Source organism: Spinacia oleracea, chromosome 2 (assembly GCF_020520425.1).
Source record: "Spinacia oleracea cultivar Varoflay chromosome 2, BTI_SOV_V1, whole genome shotgun sequence".
Lineage (NCBI taxonomy): Eukaryota > Viridiplantae > Streptophyta > Magnoliopsida > Caryophyllales > Amaranthaceae > Spinacia > Spinacia oleracea.
In genome coordinates, this window is record NC_079488.1 from 65,483,536 (window position 1) to 65,505,104 (window position 21,569).

Genomic DNA, 21,569 nt, shown 5'->3' on the forward strand with positions numbered 1-21,569 from the left:
TCTAGAAATGTTACCCCGCGTAGATCGCAAAGATATAGATCTCAACCGGAAAGGTACTTAGGTATTTTGACGAACGAGAGCTATGACGTTCTATTACTTGAAAGTGATGAACCTGCGACTTACAAGCAAGCTATGACGAGCCCTAGCTCCAAGCAGTGGCAAGAAGCCATGCAATCTGAATTAGACTCCATGTCTGAAAACGAAGTATGGGATTTGGTCGATTTGCCAGATGGCTACCAAGCCATTGGAAGCAAATGGGTTTTCAAACTGAAAAAGGACAAGGATGGGAAACTTGAAGTTTTCAAAGCTAGATTGGTCGCAAAAGGTTACAGGCAAGTCCACGGTGTGGATTACGATGAAACCTTTTCACCAGTTGCAATGCTAAAGTCTATTCGAATAATGTTAGCAATCGCTGCATATTACGATTACGAAATATGGCAGATGGATGTCAAAACTGCTTTCTTAAACGGCGTTTTAACAGAAACTGTGTTTATGACACAGCCTGAAGGTTTTGAGGATCCAAAGAATGCTAAAAAGGTATGCAAGCTAAAGAAGTCAATCTACGGATTGAAGCAGGCATCCAGGAGCTGGAATATACGTTTTGATGAAGCAGTCAGTGACTTTGGTTTCATCAAGAACGCGGACGAATCTTGTGTATACAAGAAGGTCAGTGGGAGCAAAATTGCTTTCCTAGTATTATATGTCGACGACATATTGCTTATCGGAAATGACATTCCTATGTTGAACTCTGTCAAGATTTGGCTTGGGAAATGTTTTTCGATGAAGGATCTAGGAGAAGCACAGTACATATTGGGCATCAAGATTTACAGAGATAGATCTAAAAAGATGATTGGACTTAGTCAAAGCACTTATATCAATAAGGTGCTTGATAGGTTCAAGATGGCGGACTCCAAGCGAGGCTACCTACCCATGTCTCATGGAATGACTCTAAGCAAGACTCAGTGCCCAAAAACACTTGATGAGAGTAGACGAATGAATGGGATTCCATTAACATCATTGATTGATTCAATAATGTATGCTATGATATGTACACGCCCGGATGTTGCGTACGCACTCAGTGCTACGAGCAGATACCAGTCAGACCCAGGAGAGGCGCATTGGACTGCTGCCAAGAATATTCTGAAGTACCTAAAAAGGCACAAAGATGACTTCCTGGTCTATGGTGGAGATGATGAATTAATTGTTAAAGGCTATACGGACGCAAGTTTCCAAACCGACAAAGATGATTTTAGATCACAGTCTGGGTTTGTCTTCTGCCTCAACGGAGGAGCAGTAAGCTGGAAAAGTGCTAAGCAAAGCACCATTGCGGATTCTACAACTGAAGCGGAGTACATTGCTGCACATGAAGCAGCAAGGGAAGCTATATGGCTAAGGACGTTCATAGGAGAACTTGGTGTAGTCCCCTCCATTAAAGGACCAATAGCCCTGTATTGTGATAATAACGGAGCTATTGCACAGGCAAAAGAGCCTAGACACCACCAGAGAGTCAAGCATGTACTTCGTAGATTTCACCTTCTACGAGAGTTCGTTGAAAGAAAAGAAGTCGAGATAAGCAAAATTGGAACTGATGACAACATATCAGATCCATTAACTAAACCTCTGCCGCAGGCGAAGCACAACTCGCACACTGCAGCTATGGGAATCAAGCATATTGGAGAATGGCTTTGATGTCTCTGTTTAATGTTTTAAAGTTTTAGAGTTTAAATCTTTGTAAAACATTATTGGTTAATCATTCACAATAAATGAAATGAATTCATTTTTCCATTTAATTTGTGGTTTATTAAATGATGAGTCCCTTCAATTTGACGATATATTCAAGATAGACTGTCAGGACCAGTCTTGTGACTAAGAAATGTCTATCAAGTGAACTTGAATGTCAAAGGTTGAAAATGGTCCCTAATCGGAGTTTTCTATAAAATTGGACGCATAGAAAACGTTAGACGATTAGAATGCAAGATGACTAGTAGTTATGTTTCTTGAACTATGTGGACATGGCAATGTCATAATCATTTGCATAGATACTTACTTTGGGAAGACTAGTATCGGACAAGACCTATGAAACTTTACTGTAAGAGATGAAAATCTGTCATGAGTAAATTTCATTAAATTATTAGACACTAAATCCTCAATACCTGAGTGATTTGAGATTACTTGTTTGAGAACTGGTTGCTTTGACGTTGACCAACCGTCGCACCGTAAAAGGAGGCTATAAAGGCAACGCTCAGGTAATCACCTATCAAACGAAGTCTAATCTCAAGATCGCAAGATTGGGATTGTCCTCCCATAAATCGGGATGAGATGCTTAAAAGTTGTACAAGGCCACTCGGAGAGCTAGAAACTGTGAAATGCATGGCCGTGCTCGGATGAATCATAGGCTATGATTATCTGTTTATTTGATCAGTTGAACTCTGAAACCGAGGAACACCTCTAGACGTAATAAGGATGACAACTCTTACCTTATGTTCAAGAGCAAGCATCGAGCGACAAAGGAATTAGGAAATGCACACTTGTCCCTAAGGACAAGTGGGAGACTGAAGGAAATAATGCCCTTGGTCCAAGTATGCATTCTATGTTAAGTCTAATAAATGCGGTTCAGTATTAATTAACAAGTTAATAATTCAGTGAGATCAAGTGAGCTGAATGCCTAGCTAGAGGCCGCTTCAGTTCAAGTGGAATTAATGATATTAATCCACAGCTTACTCTTGACTGAACCCGTAGGGTCACACAAATAGTACGTAAACGGATCAAGTATTTAATGGCATTAAATACTCCATCTATGAATATTCGGAACCGACGGATCTTGGTTTCAGTGGGAGCTAAGATCGTCACAGGCAAGAAATGAATACTCCGGAAACGATGATATTTCCGGAAACGGAAATATGGATCGTATCGGAAATATAAATATTATCCAAGTCGTAGATGTTGCCGGAAACGGAAACATGGTACGTATCGGAAAATATTATCGGAAATGGAAATATTGCCAGAATCGGAAATATTGCCGGAAACGGAAATATTGTCAGAATCGGAAATATTACCGGAATCGGAAAATAATTCCGGAAACGGAAATATTAAATATTTGTTCGAAACGGAAATTAATTCCGGAATCGGAAATATTAAATATTGTTCGTATCAGAAATGAATTCCGGAATCGGAAAATTTAATCGGAAGCGCATCGTACGAATAAGCATCGGACGAGGCCTGCCGGACGAGGCCCAGTAGAAGCCAGGCCATCGCCCAGCAAGCCAAGCGCGCCGCACAAACAGCCACGCCAGGCCCAGCGCAAGGCCAGGCCCAGCAGGCTGCGCAGCGCGCACAACGCGCACAGCACGCGCAGCGCGCAGCGCGCGCGGGCGCTGCGTGGGCTGCTGCTCGCGCGCATGCATGGGGCCCATCGTGGCTGCCGTGCGTGTTTGTGCAAGTGTTTGTGTTCGTGCACGTTTCCTAAAACATGCAGAGTTCGGTTAATGATTAAATTCCTAATTCTATTTGATAAAATTAATTAAATTAGAGTTCTTGTAGGATTCTAGGTTTAATTAATTTGTATCTGAATAGGATTTCGATTCCCTTTCCATACCCCTATAAATATGAGGCTAGGGCTCACAATTTATAACAAGTTTCAAAGTATTCAAAAGTGAGTTTTTTGAGAGAAAATTAAAACACACATCTTGCTCATAAAAGTGCCGAAATTTTCTAGTACCTTAAGGGCGTTTCTAGTTGGTCAATCTTAAGGCGGATCCGGACGTGCTGTGGACTATCTACGGAGGGACGACACTTGGAGTCCTAAAGACTTGTTCTTGTTCGGTTCGGGCGCAGCTAGGGAGGGCACGCAACAAAGAGTATGCATCTAAATTATGCTATATGATTATGTGTAAATAATATGTTGTCCTGGGTTAATGGTTGTTTCCGCATGATCTATGTAATGTCATATGTATCATAACCTTACACACAGAGCCCACGACTGCCGCAGCCTTGGTCGCGCGCTGGGCCTGCCTTGCGGTGGGCCTGGCGCAGCCTTGGGCTGGCGTGTTGTGGCGCGCGTTTCCCTTGCTGGACGTGGGCCTGGCTTCGTACTGGGCCTTCGTCTAGCAAGCTCGTCCGATGCTAATTCGTACGACGCGCTTCCGATTAATTTCCCGATTCCGGAATTCATTTCCGATACGAACAATATTTAACATTTCCGTTTCCGGAATTAATTTCCGTTTCGAACAAATATTTAATATTTCCGTTTCCGGAATTATTTTCTGATTCCGATAATATTTCCGATTCAGACAATGTTTCCGTTTCCGGCAATATTTCCGATTCCGGCAATATTTCCATTTCCATTAATATTTTCCGATACGTACCATGTTTCCGTTTCCGGCAACATCTACGACTTGGATAATATTTATATTTCCGATACGATCCATATTTCCGTTTCCGGTAATATCATCGTTTCCGGAGTATTCATTTGCTTGCCTTTGACGATCTCAGCTCCCACTGGAACCAGGATCCGTCGATTTCGAATATCCATAGATGGAGTATTTAATGCCATTAAATACTTGATCCGTTTACGTACTATTTGTGTGATCCTACGGGTTCAGTCAAGAGTAAGCTGTGGATTAATATAATTAATTCCACTTGAACTGAAGCGGCCTCTAGCTAGGCATTCAGCTCACTTGATCTCACTGAATTATTAACTTGTTAATTAATACTGAACCGCATTTATTAGACTTAATATTATATGCATATTTGGACCAAGGGCACTATTTCTTTCAATGAGCGCAGTAAGTGTTTGGGTGCAGTCATACCAGCACTAATGCACCGGATCCCATCAGAACTCCGCAGTTAAGCGTGCTTGGGCGAGAGTAGTACTAGGATGGGTGACCTCCTGGGAAGTCCTCGTGTTGCACCCCTTTTTTCGCCAAATTCCGTTTTTTATTTTTTTCCGACGACGGTGCCTTTTTTCCGAGGTCAAACGAGGTTGCGGAGCGTAGGTGGTCGAGAAATAAGGAACTTGGAAAAAGAACAGCGGAGTTCCGAGAACCGGGCGCAAAGTTACGGCATTCCGAACAGAAAAGCGGGTCGGGTCGGGTTTGGGTTATAATGAAATGAGCGCAGTAAGTGTTTGGGTGCGATCATACCAGCACTAATGCACCGGATCCCATCAGAACTCCGCAGTTAAGCATGCTTGGGCGAGAGTAGTACTAGGATGGGTGACCTCCTGGGAAGTCCTCGTGTTGCACCCCTTTTTTGGCCAAATTCCGTTTTTTATTTTTTCCCGACGACGGTGCCTTTTTCCGAGGTAAAACGAGGTTGCGGAGCGTAGGTGGTCGAGAAATAAGGAACTTGGAAAAAGAACGGCGGAGTTCCGAGAACCGGGCGCAAAGTTACGGCATTCGGAACAGAAAACGGGGTCAGGTTTGGGTTATAATGAAATGAGCGCAGTAAGTGTTTGGGTGCTATCATACCAGCACTAATGCACCGGATCCCATCAGAACTCCGCAGTTAAGCTTGCTTGGGCGAGAGTAGTACTAGGATGGGTGACCTCCTGGGAAGTCCTCGTGTTGCACCCCTTTTTTCGCCAAATTCCGTTTTTTATTTTTTCCGACGACGGTGCCTTTTTCCGAGGTAAAACGAGGTTGCAGAGTGTAGGTGATCGAGAAATAAGGAACTTGGAAAAAGAACGGCGGAGTTCCGAGAACCGGGCGCAAAGTTACGGCATTCCGAACAGAAAAGGGGGTCGGGTTTTGGTTATAATGAAATGAGCGCAGTAAGTGTTTGGGTGCAGTCATACCAGCACTAATGCACCGGATCCCATCAGAACTCCGCAGTTAAGCGTGCTTGGGCGAGAGTAGTACTAGGATGGGTGACCTCCTGGGAAGTCCTCGTGTTGCACCCCTTTTTTCGCCAAATTCCGTTTTTTATTTTTTTCCGACGACGGTGCCTTTTTTCCGAGGTCAAACGAGGTTGCGGAGCGTAGGTGGTCGAAAATTAAGGAACTTGGAAAAAGAACGGCGGAGTTCCGAGAACCGGGCGCAAAGTTACGGCATTCCGAACAGAAAAGGGGGTCGGGTTTGGGTTATAATGAAATGAGCGCATTAAGTGTTTGGGTGCAGTCATACCAGCACTAATGCACCGGATCCCATCAAAACTCCGCGGTTAAGCGTGCTTAGGCGAGAGTAGTACTAGGATGGGTGACCTCCTGGGAAGTCCTCGTGTTGCACCCCTTTTTTCGCCAAATTCCGTTTTTTATTTTTTCCGACGACGGTGCCTTTTTCCGAGGTAAAAGGAGGTCGAGGAGCGTAGCTGGTCGAGAAATAAGGAATTTGGAAAAAGAACGACGGAGTTCCGAGAACCGGGCGCAAAGTTACGGTATTCAGAACAGAAAAGGGGGTCGGGTTTGGGTTATAATGAAATGAGCGCAGTAAGTGTTTGGGTGCTATCATACCAGCACTAATGCACCGGATCCCATCAGAACTCCGCTGTCAAGCGTGCTTGGGCAAGAGTAGTACTAGGATGGGTGACCTCCTGGGAGGTCCTCGTGTTGCACCCCTTTTTTCGCCAAATTCCGATTTTTATTTTTTTCGACGACGATGCCTTTTTCCGAGGTGAAATGAGGTTGCGGAGCGTAGGTGGTCGAGAAATAAGGTATTTGGAAAAAGAACAGCGGAGTTCCGAGAACCGGGCGCAAAGTTACGGCATTCCGAACAGAAAAGGCGGTCGGGTTTGGGTTATAATGAATTGAGAGCAGTAAGTGTTTGGGTGCGATCATACCAGCACTAATGCACCGGATCCCATCAGAACTCCGCAGTCAAGCGTGCTTGGGCGAGAGTAGTACTAGGATGGGTGACCTCCTGGGAAGTCCTCGTGTTGCACCCCTTTTTTCGCCAAATTCCGTTTTTTAATTTTTCCGACGACGGTGCCTTTTTCCGAGGTAAAACGAGGTTGCGGAGCGTAGGTGGTCGAGAAATAAGGTATTTGGAAAAAGAACGGCGGTGTTCCGAGAACCGGGCGCAAAGTTTTGGCATTCCGAACAGAAAAGGGGGTCGGGTTTGGGTTATAAAGAAATGAGCGCAGTAACTGTTTGGGTGCGAATATACCAGCACTAATGCACCGGATCCCATCAGAACTCCGCAGTCAAGCGTGCTTGGGCGAGAGTAGTACTAGGATGGGTGACCTCCTGGGAAGTCCTCGTGTTGCACCCCTTTTTCGCCAAATTCCGTCTTTTATTTTTTCCGACGACGGTGCCTTTTTCCGAGGTGAAACGAGGTTGCGGAGCGTAGGTGGTCGAGAAATAAGGAATTTGGAAAAAGAACGGCGGAGTTCCGAGAACCGGGCGCAAAGTTACGGCATTACGAACAGAAAAGGGGGTCGGGTTTGGGTTATAATGAAATAAGGGCAGTAAGTGTTTGGGTGCAATCATACCAGCACTAATGCACCGGATCCCATCAGAACTCCGCAATCAAGCGTGCTTGGGCGAGAGTAGTACTAGGATGGGTGACCTCTTGATAAGTCCTCGTGTTGCACCCCTTTTTTTCGCGAAATTCGTTTTTTATTTTTTCCGACGACGGTGCCTTTTTCCGTGGTGAAACGAGGTTGCGGAGCGTAGGTGGTCGAGAAATAAGGTATTTGGAAAAAGAACGGCGGAGTTCCGAGAACCGGGCGCAAAGTTACGGCATTCCGAACAGAAAAGGGGGTCGGGTTTGGGTTATACTGAAATGAGCGCAGTAAGTGTTTGGGTGCGATCATACCAGCACTAATGCACTGGATCCCATCAGAACTCCGCAGTCAAGCGTGCTTGGGCGAGAGTAGTACTAGGATGGGTGACCTCCTGGGAAGTCCTCGTGTTTGACAGGCTAAAGTCGTATTGCCTAATCAAAAATAACCTAAGTCCACTAGCTAGGTAGCAAGGGAAGTCAGGATCGAATCCACAGGGAAACAGGCGTTCTTCTTACTATCAATTAATTAAACTAGACTATTGAGAACAAAAATTGGTTGGTGATTTGTATGCTAAGACTACGAACGATAATTAAACAAGAATGAATCAATATATTAAAGAATCTAGGGCATAGGTTCACCAACAAATAATAATCCAGGACAATGAACAATTACGATAATTGACAAGTAATTAATTAGACTAGCATGCTCTCTCGAATCGATACTAATCATAGACTTAGAATTAACGGGCTCTCGCTACGTATTAACTCTAATTCTACCTATTGACACAAGCCTAAACATCAAATTGTATCTCTCGAATCTTAACTTGACATTGCATAACTACCACAATTAAACCTGCGCAAATCTAATTGTATAGTGAAATAAACCAATCAATAGGAATCAATTACCATGCTAACGATCATAACTATTCAATATCCATTCATATTAATCATGGATCCCCAAACCCTAGAAATTAGACTACTCAAGCATATTAACAATAAATAAAGCAATTAGCATGATTGAAAACATAATTAAGGCAAAACAAAAGATTGAAATAAAGAATAATACCTAATTGAAGAACAATGGCAAATGAAAGCTTGAATTTTTGATTGAAAATAAACTAAGTGTTTAGAACAAATTAGAGAGAAAAACCAAGCTTAGGAAAATAAACTAAGTTCTTAATACTAGAAATTAAGGTAAAAATAAGATGCTCTACAATTAACAAAGGCTATATTTATAGTTTAGCCCAAAAACACAAGAGAAAACCGGAATAAAACTAAAGTAAACCGCGCGCTAAAGGCTCCAGGGTTGTCTTCGCCCGGTCGGGCAGCCATCCGCCCGACGGGCGGGAAGCTCGAAATCCGCCCGACGGGCGCAGGGCTGCCCGGCTGGCGGTGGGAGAAATCTTGGGACAAACATCACGCGCCCGGTCGGGCGCCACTCGCCCGTCGGGGGACTGGAGAATCGCCCACTGCTGCTTCTTTGCTGGGCGCCCGGTGGGCACCGGGCGGATGTCCGCCCGTCGGGCGCCTGGTGACTGCATCCTTTCTTGGCCTTCTCGCCCGGTGGGCGATGGGAGATCTTCTGGGCGAAAAGCTAAATGTTTCCGCAACACCGAGTCTAACTTCCGGGGCTCAATCATGAACATCTAAGGCTCCCGTAAGTCGACAGTAATCGTCCCGAATCCCCTTGGGATCATGTAGTGGCCTAAATCATCATAAAACGGGTCTAAAAAGACCAATTTCTCACTAAGTATTCCTGAAACTCAAGGCACACTCAAATACAAATATTAGTACTAAAAACGGCTCATAAGAGCTCATTTGACGCATAAAAGTACTAAGGGACGGGGGTGAAAACACTATATAAAACGCACATATCAAACCTCCCCAAGCTAGATCCTTGCTTGTCCCTAAGCAAGGAAATCATCGATGAACACAAGACCAACTTCACCCCCAACATATTTCAAAATGAAAACATAATCCAAGGTAAAATCCAACAAGCATGCATCAATTTCAACCAATCAAATCCATTCAATCGCTAATCCACCTTAACAATCGTCACGCAAAGCGAACCACAAATGCACAATGGAATTCAAGACTAGTGCTCACACACTAGTCACTCATTTATGTGGCGGATAAAAGATGTACCCGTTCGCTCCCCTCCCAACATATAAGTGAACAATGCCCTCCCAAACTCACAACACTCGTGTGTCTAGAAAAATATACACTCAACCTAGTAGTCGACTCGGAATGTGCCATGTCATAACTTGCATTGATAAACAACTACTTTCATATTAGTACGACTCTATGCACAAAGGTTGGAAGGTCTTCAAAGCTTGTAATGTTAGGCTTAGGTAAGGGTGCGGTAAATTTGGGTATAATGTGAGCTTTAAAGTCTTGGCTTTGGGTAGCATGAATCCTAAATAACCATGATCAACCACAAGATGATGACCATAAACCTCCCACTCAACACATGATGAAACAACAAACACCAACACCATACTTTCTTGCCTTTTTCACAATTAAAACCAATCACTCCTAGGAATAATGAACTTATGAAACATGAGTGAAACAATACTTTGAAATTTTTGAGAGTAAGAATTTTTTTTTTTCTTCATTTTTTTTTTCAATCTCTTTTTTTTTTCTCTTTTCTTTTAGAAACCTTCGCATTTATTTTGTTCTTTCATCTCTTTCATTTTCAACTCATTTTCAACAACAACCACGATGAGACGAACTCCTTTTTCCACATTCAATATGCTCAAAAATACACTACACTACAACTCCATCACCTCACTACTATAAGCTCCCCCAAGCTAGGCTTGGGACTAGTAACCAACGGGGAATTCACGGGTTTGTAATGTGGTTAGTCACCGAATAAAGGGCACAAGCACAACATGGGTAGAAAAAGAGGGAACAAATGTATCTACATTCACATGAAGGCTACCTAAATAGAAAAAATGCCTTCGTCCTCCACAATGTGCATGTATATGAGTCATAAAACACTACTAACAGTTGTAAATCAATACTCAAAATCAATGACACACCAGGAAGCTATCACACATCCTAACCAAGCCAACTAGTCAAGCACCAAGTCCACAAATAGTTAGTCGGAGTTGACTCATGTTAAGGTATCAAAACATTCAAATATCAAATCATGGCCAACACATCTACATTGCCCATCATCAAATACCAAGAATCAAAACAATTTTCGTTCAAGGGGCACAGGAAGCATGATATTGTATTCATCGGAACGTATTTTTGTATTTTTTTTCAAAGCAATAAACTACCCTAGAAAGCAATAAACACACCAAAATAAACACACAACAATAAGTAAATGCTGAAATAAAAGGAAAACATACCTAATATGTACAAGTAATGTGAAACCCCCCCCCCCCCCCCAAACCAAATCAGACAATGTCCTCATTGGCTCAAGGGGTATCGGACCATCATCATCATCAACAGCATCACTGATGGCCTTGGCCATCATCACCATCATCACCATCACCACCTTGGCCACCATAGCCGCTAGTGCCCGCTCCAAACCCCCCGTAGTGGGTAGGCGTGAAGGTGCCCATGGAACCGGGAACTCCGTACCCCTCCGCGGGGTAAGTAAACCAGGAAGGGTGTTGATGATCTGGGGCAATGTAGCCTTGCCTGGCGTACTGATCGTAGAAAGGGAACATAGTCCTCTGGTGATCCGCGGCAAACTCATGGAAACCGAGCTCAAGTCTGCCCAGCCTCTCATGAATATCCCCCAACTCCTCTGAAGACCCTTGCTCCTCCTGTGGAGCCGGACTACCTCTCTGTCCCGACCCCCTCTCTCTACGCCCTCCCCTCCGGAAATAGGTGTGAGGCGCGGCCTCGGGCTGTGGCTGGGGCTGGGGCTGGGGCTGGGCTAAGGGTGGTGCCTGCTCACCTACATATATGTAATGGGACTGACCCCTCGTAAAACTGGTGAGCCCGGTAGTGTTCGGTAGAGTAAAAAGAGCGTTCCTCTGGAACATCCAAGACATCTGATTGGGAAGAAGTTCCCCGTACTCAGAGTGCACCCTGTAAAGGCTCCCAAAATACTCTAAATCTAACAGGTTGTTACCCCAGACCACGGCATGGTCCCTCTCAGCAAAGTATGCCACCGCTATGGCAATGTGGGTGACCAATCCCCCTAAAGCAATATCGGTCGAGTAGCGGTGGGTGGCAGTGGTAAGCAACTGCATGGCCAAGTGATGGGCCAAATTCATCCTGTAACCTTCATTGTTATCCAACAAATACCCCCCGAGCACCTCCAGCTCTGTGCTCCTCACATTCTCCTTTTGGTCCCTCCCAAAAATTGTAAAAGCCATAAACCTGAACCAAACAAAAGGGACGGGGTGTTGCACGCTAGAGGCGTGCAAATGTTGCATGCTACCAGGATTGAAATCCCCAGTCAATTTCCCCCATACCTCATTTTGTTATGCCCCTCCCCGAGGAACCTATTATACTCCACATTCAAACCAAAATAGCACCAAAATCCTTTATAGGCATATCATAATCATTATTTAACAATCGAAAAGAAACTCTAGTGACATCCTTGTATCCATTCTTTCTAACATTAAACGAGCTAAGGAATTCAAGAGTAAGATCTCTAAATGTCAACCTAACCATGGAAAACATGTGCTTCATTCCCACCCCATGAAATAATCTCCTAACATCCCTCTCAATACGCATATCATGCAAAGTTTTCTGACAAATAAATCGAGTAGGGACTACCTTCCGAAGCTTGAGGTGTGCAAGACGGGTTTGTTGCTCCTCACTAGTTAGAATCATGTTCGGGAAGGCCGAATCCGGTGCAAACTGAGGTGGTGGTGGTGGACGGCTTGTGGAAGCCTCCTCTTGTCTCCTTGTTGCTCCCGTGCAAGTCCTCTTTGGCCTAGAACCCATTGTTGTAGAGTTTTGAGTTTTTGAGGTTTTTGGTTGAAATTGGGTTTTTTGTGGGGAGTGAGAAAGGGTGAAAATTGTTTGGTGGGGGTTGAAGAGGATGTGATGAGGATGATTTTGGTATGTGGATTGATGAATTTGAGTGAGAGATGAGGGAGATATGGAGGGTTGAAGTTCTTAGGGTTTTATGGTTAATGGAGTTTGTGAGAGACGTTGAAGGAGATGATTGAAAGGAGAATGAGAAAATAGAACTCCCGTGCAAGTTATTGTCGAGCAAATCTCTCGTCGCCCGTCGGGCCAACGCCCGCCCGACGGGCCTGCAGCTCGTAGGCCGCCCGACGGGCACAGGTCCGCCCGTCGGGCGAAGGGCGACACTTGGTTAATTTTCCTCACGCGCCCGGTCGGGCGCCTCTCGCCCGTCGGGCGTATGGCGATAGGCCTGCAGCTTGCTCCTTACGACGTTTTCTAACTTTTCGCACTTAGGAGCTAACACCTGTACATCATCAAACACCCTAGGCAGTAAAAATACCCTCTCCTCACAACTCGAAAGCAAAGGATAAGCTACAAAACACACAAAATAAAACTAAGCTATCGAAAGCAATAAAATACGGGTTGCCTCCCGCAAAGCGCTGGTTTATTTCTAGGTCCCGCTCGACCTTGTTACCTTGAATATGCAGTTTATGAGCCGAAGGGATTGAGGTGATGGACCTCAACCACTCCTACAGTAGCCCCATCATGGTACAGCTTCAAACGTTGCCCGTTGACTTTGAATCGTTCACCATTATCATTCTCTACTTCAACAGACCCAAACTTGCTTACCATAGTCACGGTGAACGGCCCATACCACCTAGACTTAAGTTTTCCAGGAAATAACTTAAGCCTAGAGTTAAATAGTAGAACCTTGTCGCCCACCGCGAACTCTCTATGCAAAATGTGATTGTCGTGCCACTTCTTGGTCTTTTCCTTATAAATCCGAGCACTATCATAAGCTTGTAGTCGTAATTCATGGAGCTCACCCAATTGAAGTAACCGCTTCTCACCGACTAACCTTGCATCCATGTTGAGCTGTTTGATAGCCCAATAAGCCTTATACTCCATTTCTACTGGTAAGTGACACGCCTTGCCATACACCAACCGATACGGGGAGGTACCAATAGGTGTCTTAAAGGCGGTTCTGTATGCCCATAAAGTATCATCTAGCTTATCGCTCCAATCCTTCCTAGACTTCGCCACCACCTTCTCAAGGATAGATTTGATCTCCCGGTTGGAGACCTCAACTTGACCACTAGTCTGAGGGTGGTAGGCTAGCCCGGTGCGGTGATAAACCCCATACTTGCGCAGGAGCGCATCCAGATGCTTCTCATGGAAGTGTGACCCTCCATCACTAATCAAAGCGCGCGGAACCCCAAATCTAGGAAAAATGATCTTCTTGAACAGGGAAATGACCGTCTTAGCATCGTTAGTAGGTGAGGCAACGGCTTCCACCCACTTGGACACATAATCTACAGCAACAAGGATATAGAAGTTACCCTTGGACGATGGGAATGGTCCCATGTAGTCGATTCCCCACACATCAAAAACCTCAACCTCAAGGATCCCGTTCTGTGGCATCTCATACCTCCTCGAAATAGTGTCGGCCCTCTGGCACGCATCACAAGCCATAATAAAAGCCTGTGCATCCTTGAACATAGTAGGCCAGTAAAAGCCACATTGAGACAACTTAGCGTTAGTCTTTGCCGGTCCATGGTGACCACCATAAGGTGAAGAATGACACCTACTGATAATACCTTGGACTTCCCATTCCGGAACGCAACGCTTGTACAACCCTTCAGCAGTCTCACGAAACAAATAAGGGTCATCCCAAAAATAGAACCGAACATCATGTAGGAATTTCTTCTTCTGTTGATATGTAAGATCGGCCGGAAGAATACCCCCTACAATGTAGTTAGCAAAATCTGCGAACCATGGTGACTGACTGGCAAGTGCAAGTAAGTGATCATCCGGAAATGAGTCATCGATCGGTGTAGGCACTTTACCATCATCATATCTCAATCTAGACAGGTGATCTGCAACAACATTCTCAGCCCCTTTTTTATCGCGAATCTCCAGCTCAAATTCTTGTAGCAGTAGTCTCCATCGAATAAGCCTGGGCTTGGCTTCCTTCTTTGAGAGCAGATACTTAAGAGCCGCATGGTCAGTATAGACTATCACCTTGGACCCAATCAGATAGGTGCGAAACTTGTCCAAGGCATAGACTATGGCTAGAAGCTCCTTCTCAGTAGTAGCATAATTAACTTGAGGTTCATCTAAGGTCTTACTTGCATAGTATATGGCATGCAAAACCTTTTCCTTTCTCTGACCCAAAACTGCCCCAACTGCATAATCACTTGCATCACACATTATCTCGAACGGAAGATCCCATTCGGGAGAACGAATGATGGGAGCCGAAATCAGTGTCTGTTTAATCCTGTCAAAGGCCTCGAGACAAGCATCAGTAAACACAAAAGGGGCATCCTTGAGGAGGAGCTGGGTAAGTGGTTTAAAAATTTTAGAAAAATCCTTGATAAAGCGGCGATAAAACCCCGCATGACCAAGAAAACTTCTAACACCCTTCACATTAACTGGAGGGGGCAATTGTTCAATCACTTGGACCTTAGCTCGATCCACCTGAATGCCCTTATCAGATATCAAATGTCCCAAGACCACCCCTTCAGTAACCATGAAATGACACTTTTCCCAGTTCAAGACTAAATTACACTATTCACATCTTTTCAAGACTTTAGTCAGATTTAGCAAGCAAGAATCAAAAGAAGTACCATAGACACTAAAATCATCCATAAACACTTCCATGATAGACTCAATAAAATCAGAAAAGATACTCATCATGCAACGTTGGAAAGTGGCGGGTGCATTACACAGACCAAAAGGCATCCTACGATATGCAAAGGTACCATAAGGACAGGTGAAGGTGGTCTTTTCCTGGTCGTCTGGATGTATGGGAATTTGAAAGAAACCAGAATAACCATCCAGATAACAGAAAAACTTGTGACAGGATAGCCTTTCTAACATTTGATCAATGAAGGGAAGGGGAAAATGGTCCTTTTTAGTAGCAACATTAAGACGCCTATAATCAATGCACATGCGCCAACCTGTGACTACCCTAGTTTGTATCAACTCATTTTTTTCATTTCTCACCACAGTTGTCCCCCCTTTCTTAGGCACTACCTGAACAGGACTCACCCACTTACAATCAGACACATCATATATAATACCCGCATCAAGCAATTTCATAACTTCAGCTTTTACAACATCTTGCATGACAGGGTTCAAACGGCGCTGGGTTTGGATGCATGGTTTATGATTTTCATCTAGATGTATCCTATGCATACAAAAGTCAGGGCTAATACCCTTTAAGTCATCAATACTGTACCCAATGGCCTTTTTGTGCCTTTTCAACACAATAAGAAGTTGGGATAACTGGTCTGCATCAAGTGCAGTACTGACGATCACAGGGCAAAGTTTTTCATCATCTAAAAACGCATATTTAAGGTTAGCAGGAAGAGGCTTAAGTTTGGGTTTCTTTACCTCTTTAACAGGACAAACCGGCCGAACTAACCTCTTCAATTTGGTGCTCTCCGGCTCAGATTCTCCACCATTAAGAGCCAACTCCAGAGCATCCACTTCAGCACTCCAAGAACTGCTATCACCTGCAGAAGACTCACAACAAAGCACTGCCTCCAAGGGATCTCTTTCGAGAACTTGGGAGACGTTATCACGAGTAATAAAATCAACTACATCTATACGATAGCATTTTTCTTCCTCTAGCATGGGACTTTTTAAGGGACTATTCAGATTAAAAGTCACCTTATCATCCCCAACAGACAAAGTCAATTTCCCACTTTTAACATCAATGACCGCCCCTGCCGTGTGAAGGAAGGGTCTACCAAAGATTATGGGAATTTGAGAATCCTCCTGCATGTCTAGTACTACAAAGTCTACAGGTATATAGAATTTACCTACTCTAACAGGGACGTCCTCTAAAACACCTAAGGGGTATTTGACCGAACGGTCGGCCATTTGTAGAGTGATATTAGTAACCTTAAGCTCACCCATATTCAGTTTAGTACAGACAGACAAAGGCATGAAAGACACACTAGCACCTAAATCACATAAAGCTTTATCAATAAATACAGTGCCAATGTTACATGGGATGGAAAAACTCTCGGGGTCTTTAAGTTTAGGTGGAGACTTGTTTTGCAAATAAGCACTACATTCCTCAGTGAAATTTATAGTCTCTACCTCACAAAAAGCGCGTTTCCTGGTCAAAATATCTTTCATGAATTTAGCATAAGCAGGAACCTGTAAAATTAATTCAGTAAAAGGAACCGTTACCTGCAAATTTTTGACCACTTCCAAGAATCTGCCAAACTGCTTGTCTGGCTTATTCTTGAGTTGCCGGTTTGGGAAGGGGAGTGCAATAGGTGGTACTTGAATATCTGTCCCCTTCTTAACCTCAATTGTAGCCTCATTCTCATTGACTACCTTTTCAGCTTCCTTACCATCCATAACTATTTTTGGGATTTCCTCACTGACCAGACCACTAGTAGACACCCCAGAATCAACCTCAACCGGCATAGAAGGACCATCATAATCCCTACCACTCAATCTCCTGCCTCTGGAGTTAGTAAGGATATCCTGCCTCTGGAGTTATCGAAGAGCGAGTACTCCTCTCGGTAGTTATAGTCCCCCGAACCCTCAATCTCTACCCTGCGGGTGTACGTTGAGCGATCCCCACCACCAGGGATCACAAGGGAACCTACGGCCGCCGTGGTCAAACATAATTGCACTCCCTTTATGTCACGATAACCGGGTTTTGTCAATTTTTCTCATTGTCGTTAAAAACTGAATGGCGACTCCTATATTACTAGTCAATTGGGTGTAAACTCACAGGAAATTCAATTACACTTGATTTGACAAAAAGAAGTGTCACACCCACGAGGGACGAGGCCACGCATCAGCCTCGTGCTTTTTCGACCCCCTCACAGTGGCGACTCCACTGGGGATAGTGAAGGAAATACTCGTGCTTGTAGGTAATCAAAATAGCCGAAGGGTGAAACGATCCTACCCCGCGTTTATTTCCCAATCAAGTTGGACGACCTGAAAATCAGCATATTAATGTGAACGGACAGAACCGCATAACGAATCTTGGCTCCCTTGGTGTTTCATCTTGGGAGTTGGGACTAAGGATACCCATCGCCAACCGGGGGGTGCATACGCTTCAAATGTTGTCCACTCGGCACTTTTGCTAGTAGTACACCCGTCCCAAACCCAATCGCTCGCCCATTAGGTCCCTCTCGCCTGCATGCCCCCTTGGCTTGCACTTGCGGGTTGGCCTCTTGAGCGAAATTTGTCTGCTGAAGACACTACCTCGACCGGGGCATGTGTTGGATCTACGATAGAAGCGGTACCAAGCCAGGCACAAATAACTACCCATAGAAGCCTATCATAAACTACATGACATATTATTATTGCCTCATGATGGAATGTTAGTTATGTGTAGCGAAATATATGATTGTGTGTGACAAACTGTCCTAAAAAAACCAACGACCTTAAAAATTTCCCAAACATTCATAAACCAATTTGCCAAAGAGTTATGCCGAAACACGTGTTCCGCAAACCCGAACGATCGCCACAAAAATAAGCGACGCTCGGGATGGCCTGTAACGAATCCCACAAAGGCTGCACAACGCGTAAAGGACGTTATTAGGCAAGCACGCAAAATCGAAGTCGCGTAAACAAAAGTAGACGCAAACAGAAAACGAGAACCAGCCAGGGACGCATTTTCAACGCCCCTGGCTGGGCGCCAGAATTTCTCACGCCCTACGCTGGGCGCTGAAGTTGCTGCTTCGCCTTCTGGTCAGGCGTAGCAGCCTCGGTGCCCGCGCAAAAGGAAAATACGTAGCACAAAAAAAACGTTCGTAAAAAGAATTGCTACGGGGGCGTAAGAAAAGCACTCGATTTCAAAAGCGACTCGTAAAAAAATAAATAACTCTTTGTGTCGTTGATAGGCCTCCTACGACGACAATGTTCGACACCAAAACCGAACATGCTAGTAACTATGAATCTTCCAAACCATGGTGCGGGCACTCTCTTTGCAAATCCTTGAATCTCTCCCAGACCTCGAATAAACTCTCATCTGCTTGTTGTGAGATACCCAGTATCTGACCCCTTAGACGAGCTGTTTCCTCAGGTGGAAAATATTTAACATAAAAAGCAAGAGCCAAGGACTCCCAATTAGTGATTTTCAAAGCCGCCCGATTCAACCCATTAATCCACAATTTAGCTTTCCCACTCAAAGAGAACGGGAAAAGTATCTCCATAGTCTGTTTCGGAGTCAATCCCTTTTGCTTGATGGTGGAACAATATTGGATGAAGGACTATATGTGAAGATTCGAATCTTCACCTGGTTCCCCACCGTACGGGCGTCTCTCAATCATGTTAATCAATGCAGGCTCAATTTTGAAGGTCTCAGCTGCAATAGAAGGCAGGATTGCCTTTGGTAGCACGGACAGACTCGGCTTAGAATAGTCTGTAAGCCGTGGGGTAGGTGGCGGTAGTAGAGTTTCATCACCCATCTCTATCTCTGAAACTGAATCTGTATCTGAAGGAAAAAGATCGCCAATATTATGATCAGAATCAGAGTAATTCCCACACTGTGCAATGAAAGTTCTTCGTCTACGAAAGGTTTTTTCGGGCTCAGGATCGAATGGAGTAAGATTACTAGTACCTACGGTCCTGGGCATAGACAAAGACTACAAAACAATGTGAGATCCGGTCTCAAGGAACGTGAGTTCCTTGAGTAGTAACAAACAATAATCTAGGATAAGCAATCAACAACAGAAAATAAAATCGTTTCCCCGGCAACGACGCCAAATTTTGACAGGCTAAAGTCGTATCACCTAATCAAAAATAACCTAAGTCCACTAGCTAGGTAGCAAGGGAAGTCAGGATCGAATCCACAGGGAAACAGGCGTTCTTCCTACTATCAATTAATTAAACTAGACTATTGAGAACAAAAATTGGTTGGTGATTTGTATGCTAAGACTACGAACGATAATTAAACAAGAATGAATCAATATATTAAAGAATCTAGGGCATAGGTTCACCAACAAATAATAATCCAGGACAATGAACAATTACGATAATTGACAAGTAATTAATTAGACTAGCATGCTCTCTCGAATCGATACTAATCATAGACTTAGAATTAACGGGCTCTCGCTACGTATTAACTCTAATTCTACCTATTGACACAAGCCTAAACATCAGAATGTATCTCTCGAATCTTAACTTGACATTGCATAACTACCACAATTGAAATAAAGAATAATACCTAATTGAAGAACAATGGCAAATGAAAGCTTGAATTTTTGATTGAAAATAAACTAAGTGTTTAGAACAAATTAGAGAGAAAAACCAAGCTTAGGAAAATAAACTAAGTTCTTAATACTAGAAATTAAGGTAAAAATAAGATGCTCTACTAAATTAACAAAGGCTATATTTATAGTTTAGCCCAAAAACACAAGATAAAACCGGAATAAAACTAAAGTAAACCGCGTGCTGAAGGCTCCAGGGTTGTCGTCGCCCGGTCGGGCAGCCATCCGCCCGACGGGCGGGAAGCTAGAAATCCGCCCGACTGGCGCAGGGCTGTCCGGCGGGCGGTGGGAGAAATCTTGGGACAATCTTCACGCGCCCGGTCGGGCCCCACTCGCCCGTCGGGCGACTGGAGAATTGCCCACTGCTGCTTCTTTGCTGGGCGCCCGGTGGGCACCGGGCAGATGTCCGCCCGTCGGGCGCCCGGTGACTGCATCCTTTCTTGGCCTGCTCGCCCGGTGGGCGATGGGAGATCTTCTGGGCGAAAAGCTAAATGTGTCCGCAACAGCGAGTCCAACTTCCGGGGCTCAATCATGAACATCTAAGGCTCCCGTAAGTCGACAGTAATCATCCCGAATCCCCTCGGGATCATGTAGTGGCCTAAATCATCATAAAACGGGTCTAAAAAGACCAATTTCTCACTAAGTAGTCCTGAAACTCAAGGCACACTCAAATACACAGATTAGTACTAAAAACGGCTCCTAAGAACTCATTTGACGCATAAAAGTACTAAGGGACGGGGGTGAAAACACTAAATAAAACGCACATATCAGTGCTGCACCCCTTTTTTCGACAAATTCCGTTTTTTATTTTTTCCGACGACGGTGCCTTTTTCCGAGGTGAAACGAGGTTGCGGAGCGTAGGTGGTCGAGAAATAAGGTATTTGGAAAAAGAACGGCGAAGTCCCGAGAACCGGGCGCAAAGTTACGACATTCAGAACAGAAAAGGGGGTCGGGTTTGGGTTATAATGAAATGAGCGCAGTAAGTGTTTGGGTGCGACTATACCAGCACTAATGCACCGGATCCCATCAGAATTGCGCAGTCAAGCGTGCTTGGGCGAGAGTAGTACTAGGATGGGTGACCTCCTGGGAAGTCCTCGTGTTGCACCCCTTTTTTCGCCAAATTCCGTTTTTTATTTTTTCCGACAACGGTGCCTTTTTCCGAGGTGAAACGAGGTTGCGGAGCGTAAGTGGTCGAGAAATAAGGAATTTGTAAAAACAACAGCGGAGTTCCGAGAACCGGGCGCAAAGTTACGGCATTCCGAACAGAAAAGGGGGTCAGGTTTGGGTTATAATAAAATGAGCGCAGTAAGTGTTTGGGTGCGATCATACCAGCACTAATGCACCGGATCCCATAAGAACTTCGCAATTAAGCGTGCTTGGGCGAGAGTAGTACTAGGATGGGTGACCTCCTGGGAAGTCCTCGTGTTGCACCCCTTTTTTCGACAAATTCCGTTTTTTGTTTTTTCCGACAACAGTGCCTTTTTCCGAGGTAAAACGAGGTTGCGGAGCGTAGGTGGTCGAGAAATAAGGAATTTGGAAAAAGAACGCCGGAGTTTCGAGAACCGGACGCAAAGTTACGGCATTCCGAACAGAAAATGGGGTCGGGTTTGGGTTATAATGAAATGAGCGCAGTAAGTGTTTGGGTGCGATCATACCAGCACTAATGCACCGGATCCCATCAGAACTCCGCATTCAAGCGTGCTTGGGTGAGAGTAGTACTAGGATCGGTGACCTCCTGGGAAGTCCTCGTGTTGCACCCCTTTTTTCGCCAAATTTCGTTTTT

At 44.6% G+C, this 21,569-nt stretch overlaps 13 non-coding genes and 1 pseudogene across 13 annotated transcripts; all 14 read left to right on the forward strand.

Moving 5' to 3' along the window:
* Positions 1 to 4,794: 4,794 nt before the first annotated feature.
* On the forward strand, positions 4,795 to 4,913 carry LOC130468643 (5S ribosomal RNA). Its single transcript, XR_008929028.1, has one exon. It is a non-coding gene; the product is annotated as a 5S ribosomal RNA (ribosomal RNA).
* A 214-nt stretch (positions 4,914 to 5,127) lies between these two features.
* LOC130468686 (5S ribosomal RNA) lies at positions 5,128 to 5,246 on the forward strand. Its single transcript, XR_008929071.1, has one exon. It is a non-coding gene; the product is annotated as a 5S ribosomal RNA (ribosomal RNA).
* Positions 5,247 to 5,454: 208 nt separating this feature from the next.
* Positions 5,455 to 5,573, forward strand: LOC130468784 (5S ribosomal RNA). Its single transcript, XR_008929169.1, has one exon. It is a non-coding gene; the product is annotated as a 5S ribosomal RNA (ribosomal RNA).
* Positions 5,574 to 5,780: 207 nt separating this feature from the next.
* LOC130468644 (5S ribosomal RNA) lies at positions 5,781 to 5,899 on the forward strand. The gene has a single exon (XR_008929029.1). It is a non-coding gene; the product is annotated as a 5S ribosomal RNA (ribosomal RNA).
* Positions 5,900 to 6,108: 209 nt separating this feature from the next.
* On the forward strand, positions 6,109 to 6,227 carry LOC130468889 (5S ribosomal RNA). Its single transcript, XR_008929274.1, has one exon. It is a non-coding gene; the product is annotated as a 5S ribosomal RNA (ribosomal RNA).
* Positions 6,228 to 6,434: 207 nt separating this feature from the next.
* On the forward strand, positions 6,435 to 6,553 carry LOC130468880 (5S ribosomal RNA). The gene has a single exon (XR_008929265.1). It is a non-coding gene; the product is annotated as a 5S ribosomal RNA (ribosomal RNA).
* Positions 6,554 to 6,760: 207 nt separating this feature from the next.
* LOC130468655 (5S ribosomal RNA) lies at positions 6,761 to 6,879 on the forward strand. The gene has a single exon (XR_008929040.1). It is a non-coding gene; the product is annotated as a 5S ribosomal RNA (ribosomal RNA).
* A 207-nt stretch (positions 6,880 to 7,086) lies between these two features.
* On the forward strand, positions 7,087 to 7,205 carry LOC130468779 (5S ribosomal RNA). The gene has a single exon (XR_008929164.1). It is a non-coding gene; the product is annotated as a 5S ribosomal RNA (ribosomal RNA).
* A 206-nt stretch (positions 7,206 to 7,411) lies between these two features.
* Positions 7,412 to 7,530, forward strand: LOC130468881 (5S ribosomal RNA). The gene has a single exon (XR_008929266.1). It is a non-coding gene; the product is annotated as a 5S ribosomal RNA (ribosomal RNA).
* A 207-nt stretch (positions 7,531 to 7,737) lies between these two features.
* On the forward strand, positions 7,738 to 7,858 carry LOC130468906 (5S ribosomal RNA). Its single transcript, XR_008929291.1, has one exon. It is a non-coding gene; the product is annotated as a 5S ribosomal RNA (ribosomal RNA).
* Positions 7,859 to 18,479: 10,621 nt separating this feature from the next.
* On the forward strand, positions 18,480 to 18,579 carry LOC130468276 (uncharacterized; annotated as a pseudogene).
* A 2,196-nt stretch (positions 18,580 to 20,775) lies between these two features.
* Positions 20,776 to 20,894, forward strand: LOC130468877 (5S ribosomal RNA). Its single transcript, XR_008929262.1, has one exon. It is a non-coding gene; the product is annotated as a 5S ribosomal RNA (ribosomal RNA).
* Positions 20,895 to 21,101: 207 nt separating this feature from the next.
* LOC130468836 (5S ribosomal RNA) lies at positions 21,102 to 21,220 on the forward strand. The gene has a single exon (XR_008929221.1). It is a non-coding gene; the product is annotated as a 5S ribosomal RNA (ribosomal RNA).
* A 207-nt stretch (positions 21,221 to 21,427) lies between these two features.
* LOC130468895 (5S ribosomal RNA) lies at positions 21,428 to 21,546 on the forward strand. Its single transcript, XR_008929280.1, has one exon. It is a non-coding gene; the product is annotated as a 5S ribosomal RNA (ribosomal RNA).
* Positions 21,547 to 21,569: the final 23 nt, after the last annotated feature.